At 49.5% G+C, this 15863-nt stretch overlaps 1 protein-coding gene across 4 annotated transcripts in view; it reads right to left on the minus strand.

Moving 5' to 3' along the window:
- The window catches only part of ARHGAP44 (Rho GTPase activating protein 44), a 188658-nt gene that overhangs the window by 113176 nt on the left and 59619 nt on the right, over positions 1–15863 (minus strand). The gene's annotated exons all lie outside the window — the stretch shown is intronic.

Consider the following 15863-nt stretch of genomic DNA (forward strand, 5'->3'; position numbering starts at 1 on the left):
AGAGAGAGAGAGAGAGAGAGAGAGAGAGAGAGAGAGAGAGAGAGGGAGGTTGGATTAGGGTAAGAAGGCTGATAGCTATCCATTATAAGCCCTTCCCTATAACTTAATTTTTTAAAACCATACCCAACTATTCCTTTTTTAAAAAAGTATTTTTATTGATTTCAGAGAGGAAGGGAAAGAGAGAGAGAGACAGAAACATCAATGATGAGAGAGAATCATTGAATGGCTGCCTCCTGCACGACCCCCACTGGGGATCGAGCCCACAACCTGGGCATGTGCCCTGACTGGGAATTGAACTGTAACCTGGCTCATAGGTGGATGGTCAACCACTGAGCCACCCTGGCCAGGCTACCCACCTATTATTTTGATTCTTTTGAGAGACAATACCCAAGGTTGCTGGAGATGGAAAGTACGTGTGCTCATCCACAGCTGTTGGAAGCATTAAACGGTACAATCTTTCTTGAAGGCAATTTGGCAATGTTTTAAAAGTCTAAAAATACAGAATACCTTTATCAAAGTACCTTAAATGGAGGAACTCACCCTGCAGAAATAATTGAGGATGCAGACAGAGATTAAACTCTGAGAAAGGTCCATCAGAGCATTGTTTCACTAAGGTCTGCGTTTGTACTTGACTTTTTGTGTCCTGCCCTTCACTGTATGAACATATTGGGGGAAACCCAAATATTTCTCCCAGAATCCAAAGGGGGCTGTTTAAATAAATGGATTTGCATGCGAGTATTAAAAATGATGGCATATTTCATATGCAAAGGCCCTGAGATATATTAAGCAAAAAGGGGCAGGCTGCAAACCAGTGTGCACAGTAAAAAAGTTACACCTATGAATGGACAGAGGCAAAAGTATGTCTGGTACACGTCAAAGTGTCCTAGCCACTCCTCTGTCCTTCCCCTGCTGTGCTGACTTTTCTCATTCTTCTACAACAGACCGCCTGTGTATTGTAAATCTGGGTTACCAGGGACTGGGAGGAAGTGGGAAATAGGAGATATTGCTTCATGGGTACAGAGTTTCAGTTTTGCAAGATGAATGGATGGGTCTACGTACAGAAGGTGGTGACGGTAGCACAGAAGTGTGAATGTACTTAATGCCCTTGAATTGCATAGTTACAAATGCTTATGACTGTAAATTTATGTTGCGTGTATCTTACAACATTATAAAAATAAAGAAAAATTTAAGGCAGTGAAAATATGCTGTATGATATTATACTGATGGATATGTACGTATTTGTACATTTGTCCATGCCCACAGAATGGACACGACCAGGAGTGGGCGCTAAGGCAAATGAAGGACTCGGGGCGATCATGCTGTGTGAGCGCGGGTTCACCTGCGGCCAGGACACCTGCGCCGCCGTGGTGAGTGATGCCGGCAACGGGAGGCTGTCGTGTGGGGAGACAGAGGGCACATGGGAAACCTCTCCACCTTCCTCTCAATGCTGTTGTGAACCTAAATCTGCTCTAACAAATAAAGTCTTTAAAAATAAAATAAAATGCGTTACAAAATAACGTGAACTGGAATATTTTTATGCCACACGTGATAAATTTATGAACATACCAAGTTATAAATAACATATCGTAATATCACTACGTTAACCAGATAAATACATTTATAAGAGGAATTTTGAAAGGACTGCATATATTTCATATTCTCTTCAGATGTTCCGAGTCCCAGAACAGGACATTTTCCTGCTGGATCCAATATATCCAGGCATTATTTTGAAATCTCTAATACAAAGCCTACCAATTCTTTCCTGTAATACTACATATATATGCATAGGAATACACATGTTATATATTAACTAGAGGCCCAGTACACGAAATTCATGTGGGGGGAGGGGGAGTCCCTCAGTCCAGCCTGCACCCTCTTGCAGTCCAGGATCCCTCTCGCAGTCCGGGATCCCTCGCTCCTTACCGCCCACCGGCTCGCTGTCCCTTACTGCTTCTTAGCCTTGCGGTGGAGGCGGGAAAGGCTCCTGCCACCACCACTGTGCTTGCCAACCATGAGCCGGGCTTCTGGCTGAGCGGTGCTCCCCTGTGGGAGTGCACTGACCACCAGGGGGCAGCTCCTGCATTGAGTGTCTGCTCCCTGGTGGTCAGTGTGCATCATAGCAACCGGTCATTCCACCGTTCAGTCAATTTGCATATTAGGGTTTTATTATATAGGATAGTATAATCAAGTTATTAATATAAATTATTACATAACATATTCTTATGCATATAAATGTATTATTTTAAAAGTCTTTTTTTTAATCTCTCAAAAGTTCTCATACATGGACCAGGGCTGAGAAGAATGCGGCTTTCCACATGATTTTAGAAGTGGTTTTGGGGTGCAGACAGAGTGGTCTTGGTGTTTATCTGACCTCTGGTGGTGTGGTCTAAACGGTGTTCCCCCCAAATTCATACGTTCAAGTGCTAACCCAGGACCCCAGAACGTGCCTTTTTAGAGACAGGGTCTTCACAGAGGTGATAAAGCTAAAATAAGGTCGATGCAGGCCCAGGCCAGGGGATGGTGCCCTGATGAGATGAGCACAGGCATCCCAGGGCAAGCTCCGGGCAGACGCAGGGAGAGGGCCCTCCACAGGCCAAAGACAGAGGCCTGCGGAGGACTCAGCCTGGCGACGCCTTGATTCAGTCTCTCCTCTCTGAAACAGGGAAAAACAAACCTCTGTCGTTCAGCCCCGTCTGGGTACTTGGTTGCGGCGGCCCTACACACAACCCCTCTTCACTGTGAGTTCTGAGGGCTTGGGGAACTGTGATTTTAAGGGTGGAGCAGGACGGTCTTGGAGCCACAGAACAGAATAAACAGCGCTGCCTGCCCTGGCACCATGACCCCTGCTCGCGGTTTGGGGCCTCCTGTCAGAGACGGGCTGGCTGCTCTGGATCCCTGACGTGTAGGCACCACCAGGTTTCCTGAGACGGGGGCTGACCCGCAGAAGCACGGGTCCAGGCCCGCCTGCGCATTTTTCCTGGTCTTTGTCACTGAAGGAGGGTTCCCTGGGGTGAAGTGGGGGAGTGATTCTCCCCGAACTGTAAGGATGGACTCAATGACTTGCCAAGGTCTTTTTTTGGTCCATGGTTCTGGGCACAGTTTTAAAAATAACCCTGTGATCTTGTCCAGCAGGAAGCGACTTAAGTACAGGTCTCCGCGAGGCGAGCCTGTGACGAGGAGGAGGAGGATAAAGTCCTGGTGCACAGTCCCACAGGACCGTGGGCTTCCCCTTGGGGAGCCCCCAGGCCCATGGGCAGGGCTTGGAAGATGATTCCCTGTGGCGAGAGGGCCAGGGCCACGGAGAGGGCCAGGGCCACGAACACGGGCTTATTCTTCACTCCCCCCCCCGCCCTGACTCCCTTGCTCCCTGGCATTCCTGGCAGGGCAGGGCTCAGAGGGACCAACACATATTATTTTGCCAAAAACACCCTGACTCCCTCCCTGAGAAGGGATGAAACCATGAGTCAGCGCTGACTCCTCTGGTGCCCTCCCCAACCCCAGAGTCCCTTCGGCACCTGCTCGCGGCACCTGCTCGGTCCGCTAGCTCCTCCTTGTACTGTTACCTACCCTGCTCCCCCGTGGCTAACACCGCACACACCAGGTCGCTCTCCCACTGCCTGTAACCCACACTCTTTCTCACGTGGGACTCGATCTCCAAGCCCCACTGGGAAGGCTCCCAGGTAGATACCCAGCCTCGAATGGAGCTGCAGGCGTGGTCTCGGCTGGTGCTGTGGGTGCAGGGGCAACGGTGCCGATGCTGCTGCTGAGGTCAAGGTTTACGGGGGAAACTTCCACAAGCAAAGTAATCCAAACCTCAGCTGGTCTGGGGTCGACACCATCCAGGTCAGCCATGAGATGTCCACCTGCAATTCCCCAGGAGGGGAGAGCCCTAAATCGTTCATAAAGAAACTGTCACCCCTAAAATCATCACTGAATCTATTCGTCCCTATTAACAAATCCGTGGAGCAAAATGAAGTCCTTCCTCACTCCTCTTTCCTAATGTTCATTTTTCCGGGGACCCTCTTCCACTCCCCACTCCTGAGTTTGATGGCTATTAGTAGGCTTTTCCCTTACAGTTTGTCTATTTTGTTGCAATAATCATCATTTACTAATAATCATCACTTACTCATATTCCAGAGATTCCTGGTATAAAAAACACCTCATCTCTTTAGGCTAAACTATGTACTCATCCCCAGATGCGCTGCTCACTCCTGTGTTCTGTCCTCCTGCCTTCCAGAGCTTGGAGATCTCTATCAAATTTGCCACTTTGCCAATTATCTCCCCCAGCTACGTTAGATGAATAATAAACCCTGAGGCCTTCATGCCTTAATAAGTAGTAAGACGCATGAATAATAAACAGGTAAGTTACATGAGTATAAACTCCAAGGCCTTGCCAATAAACGGCAACTGGGCTTGATGTGGAAGTTCTGATCATAATCGTCTTGTCCCAATAGTCTAGATCTAAATAAACGAGGCAAGCGGCCCACTGGCCGCGAGTTTGACATGCTTGGTCTAGAGATATTGCTCAGTGATCGCCTTCTGGCTCCTGGAGCTGCCGATAAGCAGTCTGGTGTTCATCCACTTCTTCCAGTTCTGCCTGTCCGGATGTATAAAATTTTATCCATATGTTTCTTTGCTCTGTGACATGAGAAATGTGCTCCTCCTCATCTTCCAGGAGAGTAATTATGCTCTCTGCAGTGACTGTGTTTAGTGCATCTGAAGAAAGCGTTTTATAATGCGGACACAATGCTTCCAGTTCCATAAGCTTCGGGGGTTTTGTACTACACATACTTCCCTGAGAGGCTACTGCATTTGCTAGTCCTCGGCCATGTCTCCATTCAGCTCTACCTCATCAGGAGCTGTTCCAGCTTAGGGTTTGCACGCGGACCTTCATGGGACTGGGACCTCCTAAGTGAGCTGTGGTGCCTCTCGCAGGCTGTGCCCTCGGCACCCACGCAGGTTGGGCCACAGGTGCCACATCGGTGGCAGAGGAGATGGTGGCAGAGGAGGCGGCTTCCTGTAGGCTGGTGCGGAAAGAGGCAGGTGAGGAACTGCAGGGCACTGGAGGCAAATGCCAATCACACCAACTCGCAGGTCGGGGACTCATCAGCCTTCCAATTCCATCCTCCCTGAATCTCTTATGGCCAAAAGTATCAAACAGGCCCTTAGGGGAAGAGCAGTTACCCTAAGGCTGGAGGAGGGACCAGCCCACACCACCCTGCCTCTCATTTCTGATCCGGTGGTGAAAGAAGAAAACAAACAAAAACCCAAACAAATAAACACAACACTGAGCCCAGCAGGGCGCCTCCTCTCTGGGTCGCCCAGGGAACCCCTGCTGCGGCACCACCCGGGGTCTGCCCTGCAGCGGTGCCAGGCTGCACAGGGAGCACCCCAGTCCCTGTGCCCTTCCACGGCTGCACACAAGGGGCCGTTTATCCCACCCCCTTGACCCTGGGGCGGCCTGTGTGCTGTCTCGTCAGATAAAATGTGACAGGGACACTGGGTCCTGAAGCCCAGCCCACCGCGTGAGGAAGAGCAAGCCACACAGAGTGGCCGCGGTGCCCGGCCAGCAGCCCCAGCGACAAGCCCAGGTGGACGGCGGTGCAGACCAAGGGGCAGACGGGCAAGCGCGCCTGCGGATGGCACCAGCCTCCACGTCGGAGCCGCCGTGGCTGATGTCCAGTCCACAGAAAGGAGCTGACCCCCGAGCTCCGCCCAAGCAGCCCATTCCTAAGGAAGAGGAATGTCGTTGTCATTTTAAACCACTAGTTTGGGGTGGCTGGCGCAGTCCTTTCACGGGTCCACCAGGCTGCTCCAGGAAGAAGCAGGGGCAGGGACTCAGACCAGCCGTGCCCACAATCCGCCAGGATTTACACTGCGATGCACAAGTTAGTGTTGTCTCCTTGATCTCTGAAATGGCTGAGAAGATTCTAGAACAGTGGTTCTCAACCTTCCTAATGCCGAAACCCTTTAAAACAGTTCCTTATGTTGTGGTGACCCCCAACCATAAAATTATTTTCGTTGCTACTGTTATGAATCATAATGTAAATATCTGATATGCAGGGTGTATTTAGGCGACCCCTGTGAAAGGGTCGTTTGACCCCCAAAGGGGTCGCGACCCAACAGGTTGAGAACCGCTGTTCTAGAACCAGCTAATTCTTTGGCACTAAAATGACTGTGAGAAGTGAAACGGAGGAAACTGGCATGATGGAATAATTCTATTTTACAAAAATACACTTAGCAAAAGGAGACATGCAAATGTTATGTCAGTTCTCAGGCTGAGACTCAGATATCTGCGTTCATTCGGTGAATGACATTGGACTCCACAGACTTTCGGGGGAAACGCCCGTGAGTACACACACGTACTTCACCAGGCAGGGGACAGGCGGAGTGGGCTGAGCGGCCCAGCCTTGCTTCTCGCTCGGCCATGCACAGCCAGTCCTTCTCCAGGAAGCTCCTCCCGCCTCCGTCCCCTCAGCCGAGTGAGGACATTGGGCTCAGTGACCTTTGAAAGGATGCTGCCAGCTCGGCCCCGCTGCAGAAGTTTAATGAGCATTAAATATGCAGATACCAAGAACATCCTGTCCACCCAACCCCATCATTTCACGGATGAAAAGCTGATGAGAGCCTGAGAGGTTAGCAGGCGCCTGAGAGATTAGGAGGCGGGGGTTGGGGGGGGGGCAGTCAAGATCGGAGTTGCCCCCACTGGACCAATCCGCTACCATGAAACACTGCTTGTGGGTGGCCGTCCGGGTGTTCTCAGTCCACAGCTGCCGCCATGCAGAGCAGCAAGGGAGCCGGTCATGCCCTGCCCCTGGGATCCTCGCTTCCAGTCTTACCCGGAGACGTGTCATGATGGTGCAGGGGACCGGCTGGCTTGATGGCCGGAACTTCGGAGTGGGTCTTGGTGGCCCTAGGACATCATCAGGACACGGCCTGGCTCCCTTCAGCATTCAGGTCTGTTTTGCTCAGGGTGGGCTCCATTCTTTGGCAAACTTCTCTTCCGAGTTCCAAGATCACTGCCAGCTGCTTGAGGCACAGGAGTCCCAGCGAGAAAGGTTTTCCTCCCAACAGACCCGGCCAAAGTCGAAGCACTGAATCTCACTGCCTGGTAGGCAGAGTGCCAGTCCCCAGAGGATGTCGACATCCTAATCCCCCAAACCCGTGGACAGACACAGGACTTCAGAGATGTGATGCAGGACTCTGAGATTCCCCAGAGTATCCGGCAGGTCCAAGGTGATTCAAGGTCCTTAGCAGTGGAAGAGGAGGCCAAAGAGATCGGAGGGAGAGGTGATCACAGAAGAAGGGCCAGCGTGAGGCAAAGAGAGGAGGCGAGGAGAGAAGCACACGACTCACTGTTGCTGCCTCTGAAGATGGAGGAAGGGGCCAGGCCCCAGGAGCGGAGTGAGGCCTCTCCCCGTCCCGCCTGTGCCTCCTGGAAGGACATGGGAATCAGCGCGGGGTTCCTCTGCGCTGGCACCGGAACAGTAAAGGAAAATAAACAGAGGAAAACACATACCAGGACTTGGGACCAACGGGGGCAGGAGAAAGCCAGATGTGACTCTAGGATGCTGGGTGCCGGAGATAAAACGTGGGCTACGAGTGGCATTTCAGTGTCGCTTTCCTCTGAGGGACACAGCTTCCAAAGGAAGAAGAAATGCAAACCAAACAGCAGGGCTCCTGGGTAGGTGGTGTGAAATAAGAATACTGGATTTTCTGGATATTCTTTAACAAGAGAGGACCTGTACCCTGCCACATTTACCAGGGGCCTTGTTAACTGATTAGGAATTTGCTCATTTTCTGTTTTCTTTTTTAAAAAAAATTTTATAATATCTATTTTATTTTGTCTTCTGAATCTTTTTTAAAAATTCTTTTTTTTAATTAATTAAATATTTATTGTTCAGATTATTACATTTGTTCCTCTTTTTCCCCCCCATAACTCCCCTCCACCCAGTTCCCACCCCACCATCCTCCCTTACTCCCCATCCACTGTCCTCATCCAGAGGTGCACGATTTTTGTCCAGTCTCTTCCTACATCCCTCTCACCTCTTTCCCCTCCAAGAATAGCCAGTCCACTCCCTTTCTATGCCCCTGATTCTATTATAATCACCAGTTCATTCTGTTCATCAGATTATTCACTTGATTTTCAGATTCACTTGTTGATAGATGTGTATTTGTTGTTCATAATTTAAATCTTTACCTTTTTCTTCTTCTTCCTCTTCTTAAAGGATACCTTTCAGCATTTCATATAATACTGGTTTGGTGGTGATGAACTCCTTTAGCTTTTTCTTATCTGTGAAGCTCTTTATCTGACCTTCAATTCTGAATGATAGCTTTGCTGGATAAAGTAATCTTGGTTGTAGGTTCTTGGCATTCATCACTTTGAATATTTCTTGCCACTCCCTTCTGGCCTGCAAAGTTTCTGTTGAGAAATCAGCTGACAGTCGTATGGGTACTCCCTTGTAGGTAACTGGGTTTCTTTCTCTTGCTGCTTTTAAGATTCTCTCTTTGTCTTTTGCTCTTGGCATTTTAATTATGATGTGTCTTGGTGTGGTCCTCTTTGGATTCCTTTTGTTTGGAGTTCTCTGCGCTTCCTGGACTTGTAAGTCTATTTCTTTCACCAGGTAGGGGAAGTTTTCTGTCATTATTTCTTCAAATAGGTTTTCACTATCTTGCTCTCTCTCTTCTTCTGGCACCCCTATAATTCAGATGTTGGTACGCTTGAAGCTGTCCCAGAGGCTCCTTATACTATCTTCGTATTTTTGATTTTTTTTTCATTTTGCTTTTCTGGTTGGGTGTTTTTTGCTTCTTTGTATTTCAAATCGTTGACTTGATTCTTGCAATCCTCTAGTCTGCTGTTGGGAGTCTGTATAATATTCTTTATTTCAGTCAGTGTATGCTTAATTTCTAGTTGGTCCTTTATCACAACCTCGAGGGTCTCATTAGATTTCTTGTAGATCTCATTAAGTTTATCGGCAGTTTCTAGAAAATTCTTGAAAAACCTTAAAAGTGTGGTTTTGAACTCTATGTCCAGTAGTTTGCTTTCCTCCATTTCTATCATTTGTGTCCTGTTTCTTTGTCTCCACATTTTTTTAATGCTTCCCTGTGTTGATTAAGTGGTTTTCTGTGCTGAGTGTCCTCTAGGGCCCAGTGGTTCAGCCTCCTCAATTACCTGAGGAGGACACTCTTGGTGCACCCCCTTGTGGTCTTTGTGCACAGTCTTGTTGGAGTTAAGCCTTGATTGTTGTAGTTATCACTGGGAGGAATTGACCTCCAGGCCAATTGGCTGTGAGAATCAGCTGTGTCTGCAGTGGGAGAACTTCTGTGCTGGAGACACCCCTCTGGAGCAAGACTTGCTTCAATGGGGCTTTGGTGCTCACTGAGTCTGCCCCCTGAGTGTGTCCTTTATGGTTTCACGGAGCTCCAAACTGGATGGTCCCACTCTGACCTCTGGGTTTCCTGGCTCCTGGATCTCTAGGGAGGTGCTAATCTAGCCTTTGCCTGAGGCTATCCAGCAAAAGCCTCCCGGCAGGGCTTGGGCAGGGCAGGTCCCACGGGATCAACAGGGCAGGGCTAGCAGTTATGGCTGCTCTCAGGCCAGCCCTCAGAGGCTCTGCTTCTCAGTGTCCCGGTAATCGCTGCAAGCCCCACGGAGAGAAAGCTGCCCTCGAGTTCCGACCGATGCCAGACAGTCCTGCTTCTCCCGTATGAGTCTGGGTCCCTAGAGACTCGCCCAGAACTGGAGCTCAGAGCCTGAGACTCCCTCCCGATTGAAAACGACAACCGAGCCCTCAGCCGCCAGCCTGCTCCGCATGCACCTCCACACCTTAGTATTTTACTTCTGTATTGCGCCTCCTCTGAGTCTCGGTATGCTTTTCTCTTTCCTTCTAGTTGTAGAATTTCCACTCAGCCAGCCTTCCTGTGGTTCTGGATGATGTCCGTTCTGTCTTTTAGTTGTATTTTTGAAGTGGTTGTTCGAGGCAGCAAACTCCGGTGTTTACCTATGCCGCCATCTTGGTTTCCCATCTTAAAATTCTTTATTGTTGAAAGTATTATATATTGGGGCTGGGGCAGTGGCGGGCCAGGCTAGGAGAGGACAAATGTAATACCTTAGTTTTCTAAATTCCTGATGCTCTGGCACTAGGGGCCTGTGGACCTGACTCACAACTCACCTTCCATCATACCTCTGAGATGCTACCACCCACCCCTCTCTTTACCACACTCTACATTCGGGGACACTATTCCCCTGCCATAATCACCCCCGGGCCACCTATGGACAACTAGGGACAGAACCCAGGGCCCACCAAGGATCTCCAACTGTCCAATCATAAGCTGTATCCCTGCTTCCTTAGCTTCGCCCGTTCCTCCCTCTTCCAGGGAAATGAAGGCTGCTGGCCGCAGTCCCCTCCCTGCCCGACCATCTCACCGGGGCTTCCCGTGTGGCCCTGCGGGGCTTGCTGCGACTGTGGCTTCTGGGGGACTCAGGATAAAACACTTCTTCCTTCACGGCAACCACTGTCTGAGTCCGTGCCTTATTCCACCTCCTCAACACCAGTCCCAGGTATAGTTTAGAAGATGACAGATAAGATTCAAGAAGAACAGCAGGAAGTCTCGGGAAGGATTCAGAGAGAACAACAGAGAAGAGTCAGGGACAATCTTTAGGCCAAAATGTGGGCAGGGAAACAATGTGGAACTTAAGTGACAATGAGCAGAGTCTGTGGGCTGGAGCGAGCAGATGGGGCTGTGGGCTCACCCCAGGAAGAGGGCACACACTAGGACTTCCGAGCAGCTCCCAGGCAGGCGCTGGCTCGGGGCCAGGCCCTGGAGTCAAGCTGTGGGCAGGCGGCTCCTTCTGCAGCCGTGAGGGAGGCGCTCCAGCCCCGGTCTCCTCGGTTGCTCCTTGGGTGGTAAGTGACCCCGTTTTCATATCCTCCTCCCTCTACACATGCGTGTCTGTCTGTGTGTTCAAATTTCCCCTTTTATGAGGACACACACTGGATTAGCGCCCAACCTAGTGGCCTTATTTTAACTTCAAGTTCAGTGGTTCTCAACCTTCCTAATGCCGCGACCCTTTAATACAGTTCCTCATATTGTGGTGACGCCCAACCATAAAATTATTTTCGTTGCTACTTCATAACTGTAATTTTGCTACTGTTATGAATCGTCATGTAAATATCTGATATGCAGGATGTATTTTCATTGTTACAAATTGGACATAACTAAAGCATAGTGATTAATCACAAAAACAATATGTAACTATATATGTGTTTTCCGATGGTCTAAGGCGACCCCTGTGAAAGGGTAGTTCGACCCCCAAAGGGGTCGCGACCCATAGGTTGAGAGCCACTGCTCTAGTTCAATCTCATCCCATTCCCAGGGTATTGGGGTTGGGACTTAACATTTTGGGCGCTGAGGACATATTAGCCCGTGAGAGCTCCTGTCCTTCAGTGCTCTTTTTCTGTGGTTCATCCCAACCTGGTCCTTTTGCTACTTCCAAAGTGCCACCCCAAGGCCAGGATCGGCCGAGGGCCTCCAGGGCGGAAAGGCAGCCTGGGGGGCGGTTTGTCTGGCCAGAGGTCAGGGCTGTGCAAGGGCTCCGTGCACACCTGCGGGATCCCAGCGGACTTGGGCACGCCTCTGCCGCACTGACCTCCTGGTCTTCCCTCCCGGGCACCGGAAGTGACGGTGAGTGGGGGGCTGCACCCGGGGGGTTCAGAGTCCCGTCTGGACTAACTGAGGGCAGCATGGGGGAAGGAAGAAAGGAGCGATGGCCTCTGTGCACACGGTTCCTCTATAGACTGACGGGGTGTTTTCAGAATAGCAGACGTGGTTGAAACTTTCCATTCATACAATTCCTGTGCCCACAGGCTGTGGGCTAATACACAGCCAGAGGCTTACTCTAGACTTGGCCAGAAATCTGAAAACTGAAATAAGACTCATTCCTGTTCCTTTTTCCAAGTGTGAGTGACAACGCTGGCATCTCAAACACACAAAAGTGAGAGCCCAGGGCCCCAGGCACAAGCATCAGCAGAGGCATCAGGACTACATGGTGGGCAGCAGCAGCCACCTTGCAGGGACCTTGCCCCCAAAGCAGGTCCACCCCAAACCCGACATCATTTTCAGCAATAACTGATGATATTTACTGAATAATTTACAAGCCCCTCTTGGCATGGGGCAGGATGTAAACAAATAAACAACACGAACAACGGATGCAAGTAAACTGTAGCAAATGGGAATCCTGGAAGAGAGAACACAGCACGAGTCATTGTCAGGAAATTCAGCCAGCACCACGCCCGTCCACCATGACAGAGCATCCTCACCAGAACAGCTGCCTGTACCCTGACCGGGAGTCGGACCAGGACCTCTTGGCTCATAGGCTGACGCTCAACCACTGAACCACACCAGCCGGGTGGGGAGGAGTGAAGCAACTTTTAAAAATACAATCTGGAAGGTGATTTTGCTTTTATATTTTTTAAATATTTTTTATTGATTTCAGAGATGAAAGGAGAGGGAGAGAGAAATAGAGACATCAGTGATGAGAGAGAATCATGGATCAGCTGCTTCCTGCATGCCCCACTCTGGGGATCAAGCCCAAAGCCCTGGCATGTGCCCTGACCGGGAATTGAGCTGTAACCTCCTGATTCGTAGGTCAATGCTAAACCACTGAGCCATGCCAGCCAGGCTGATTTTGCTTTTAAAAAGTAGTTTCATTATACGTCTAATGATACATTATTTTCAGAATATAAATTACTACAGAATGTAAGTCTCAAAACCTGGGCAAGGCAGAACATGCACACAGAATGCACAGTCAGAGGCAGAGTCTTTATTCATTAAAAACCACCAAACAAACATTTAGGAAGACATCACCGAGCACCCTGTGATGGGTTAAAACTTGACATTCATTTAGCTTTCAGAGCAGCCCTGAGGTCAGGACTATGAATAACATTCTTTTATTGATGGGGAAATTGAGGCTTATGGTGTTTACGTAACTCACCCAGTCACAAAGCTCCAAGAAGCAGATGATGAATCCAGTCTGAGCTCAGGGCCACTTCCATAGCCTCTGCATTATCACAGCTTTTTAAGAAGTTCAGAAATGCTGGCCACCCCAAAGTGCCTTCCCGAACCTCCTACTGTGAGAGGCAGCGACGGTGATACTGTGAGAGGCAGCGACGGTGAGGATGCGAAAACACACTGGCCCTCCCTCACCACTGCTCGGGGCTAGCTTTTACATGTTTCTATATATAGGCTTACTGCTTTTAAAAAGCAGAGGAGAGCCATGGCTCTCGGGCTACCTACAGGGCAGCAGCAGGAAGGACATTTCTCTTCCCGCCCAACAGACTTCTGTTTTCGTCTGCCCGAAGATCTCTGAAAGCAGCCACCCCACAGACAATACAACACCTCCCATCCCAGCGACCAGAACTGATTGCGGGGTGGGAGGGTGGGCGGGGGGTGAAGACACGTTTCATTAGATTCTCTTGGGATTTTAAAATGGGGCTGGACTGTCAGGGCCAATGGCTTCCAGGGACCATCTGTAGAGAAACTTGCAGGAACAGAAGTGGGGAGGGCAATGAACCAGGGTAATGGGGTGCGGGGGGGGGGCGGGAGGAAGGAGGTTAATTCCCAGCAGCTCACCTCTCACTGCCCTGAGGCCTGGCCCTGCTTAGGAGTCACTGAGTGGCCACTACTATGGGCTTACAATGAACCCCTTTTCCTGATGCAGCTTGAGAGCTTTGGTCTTGTTTTGTTTTGCACTCCGCAGTCCGGGGCTTGGTCCGGTGCTCTGACCCAAGTAGGGCTTTCTACCCTCACGCCCCACCCTGGCATTGCAAGCGGTGCAGCCACATTCTTCCTGCTATTTACGTTTCCATGTTGTAACAGCAGCTTTCATTTAGTGCCAGGGTTGCACCAGACACTTCATCACAAGTGTTTCTCACGTGTCCAACCTCAACGGACCACTTAGCTGGGCTTTGCAGACAAAGAGACCGCCCCCCCCCCCCCCCACAATTGTAGACAAATTTTAACCAGCAGTCCAAGCATGTGTCGGATTGGGAGCATAGAAAGCTGGTTGCTCAATGAATGGTGGTGGGACAACTGGATACCCATTAGGAAGCATTCCACCACACAGACCACACAGAAAAGATCCAATGGATTAAATAATTAGTTGTAAAAAAATTAAATGAAGAAATAATTGCGAGTGGGGTGTGTGTGAAGACACTGTATAATCCTGAAGTGAGAAAGGCCCTCCCAGGCAGGACTCTAAATTCAGAAATGATCGCGTAAAAAGATTTTGTGACAAAAATTTCTTAAACTGCTCCTGAAAAGACATGATAACAAACGGCAAATGACAGAGGTGAAGAAAATATTTGCAATATGCATAACAAAGAACTGATTTCTCTTTGCAGAAGTTCCCAGGGCACTGACTCAGTGCAGGGTGAAATGCAGGCCTTTCTCCACCTGCCCTCCGCTGGAACCTCTGCCCCGAGGAACCCTGGGACCCCTTCTTCCTAACGTCTATGTATGTACACATATGTGTGCACTCAGAGACACACTTCCCCTGTCCCAGAGACCTTTCTACACACCTACACGCAGGTCCACCTTGGCTCTTCATCAGCCGTTAGAGACCACAGGTTCCATCACCATTTAATCAGCCCCTCTCCAACGGAGAGACATTTAAGCTGTGTCCAGTGTTTCACTATTATAAATGTGTACCAGCAACATCTTGTACACTTATCTTTGTGCAGACCTGCCATAATATTGTAGAATGGAAGGAAGGTCACAAATTCATATTTCATATTATCCTACCTTGGTTTTAAAAACAGCTACACACAAGCCCTGGCCTATGTGGCTCAGTGGGCTGGGCGTGGTCTCATGCACCAAAAAGTCGCTGGTTGATTCAGGGTCAGGGCTTATGCCCGGGTTGTAGGCTGGATCCCCGATAGGGGGTGTGTGGGAGGCAGGCAATCCATGTTTCTCTCTCTCTCTCCCCTTCTCCCTCTCCCTCTCTCTAAAATCAATAAAAAAATAAAATATGAAAGCAAAACAAAAAACCCCAACTACACACATATGTACAGAGAAAACAAATTAGAACATATCAAAATTATTACTAATGGATACAACTTGTTAATTGAACTGAGTAACACGTATCCTTTAGACTTTTCTGGGGTTTATAATTTTTCTACAGGAACAATGGACTTTAATCATCGAAAACCTAATAAGTTATTTTTGTTTGTTTGTTTTTTAAATATATTTTTATTGATTTCAGAGAGGAAAAGAGAGGGAGAGAGAGATAGAAACATCAGTGATGAGAGAGAATCACCGATCGGCTGCCTCCTACATGCCCCACACTGGGGATCGAGTCCAAGTCCATAACTCAGGTACGTGCCCTTGACCGTAATCGAACCTGAGACCCTTCCGTCCGCAGGCTGATGCTTTATCCACGGAGCCAAACCAGCTAGGGCAACATAAGTTTTGGCATGAGTAACAAATTCTGAGTGGTGGTAGAAGGCCTCACTCTCAGTTTATAAGCATGATTTCTATCATCCAGACACCTTTTCCCATCCCACTGCTGGGTTCTCAGCCGTGTTCAGAGGGTAAGGTTGCTGAGCAAACAGCCTCTGGGCGGGAACAGGGTCCTGTGTCCAAGTACACGTGTCATAGAAGGTGAGCACTGAGGGGCTGGGGGCGTCTCTGAGGAAGTCAGAGCAGGACGCAGGCCCTGCTGCTCTATCATTGGGAACGAGGAGGCACGGTTATGAGCAGAGTCAGGGGTCAAAGTTGTGTGTCCAGAAGGGACCAGACTGAAGGGCCAGGGGTTAGCCTGCAGCTGACTGCAGGGAACTGAAGCTGTGGACAGCAACGCTGTG

Source organism: Myotis daubentonii, chromosome 16, assembly GCF_963259705.1.
Source record: "Myotis daubentonii chromosome 16, mMyoDau2.1, whole genome shotgun sequence".
NCBI classification, from domain to species: Eukaryota; Metazoa; Chordata; class Mammalia; order Chiroptera; family Vespertilionidae; genus Myotis; species Myotis daubentonii.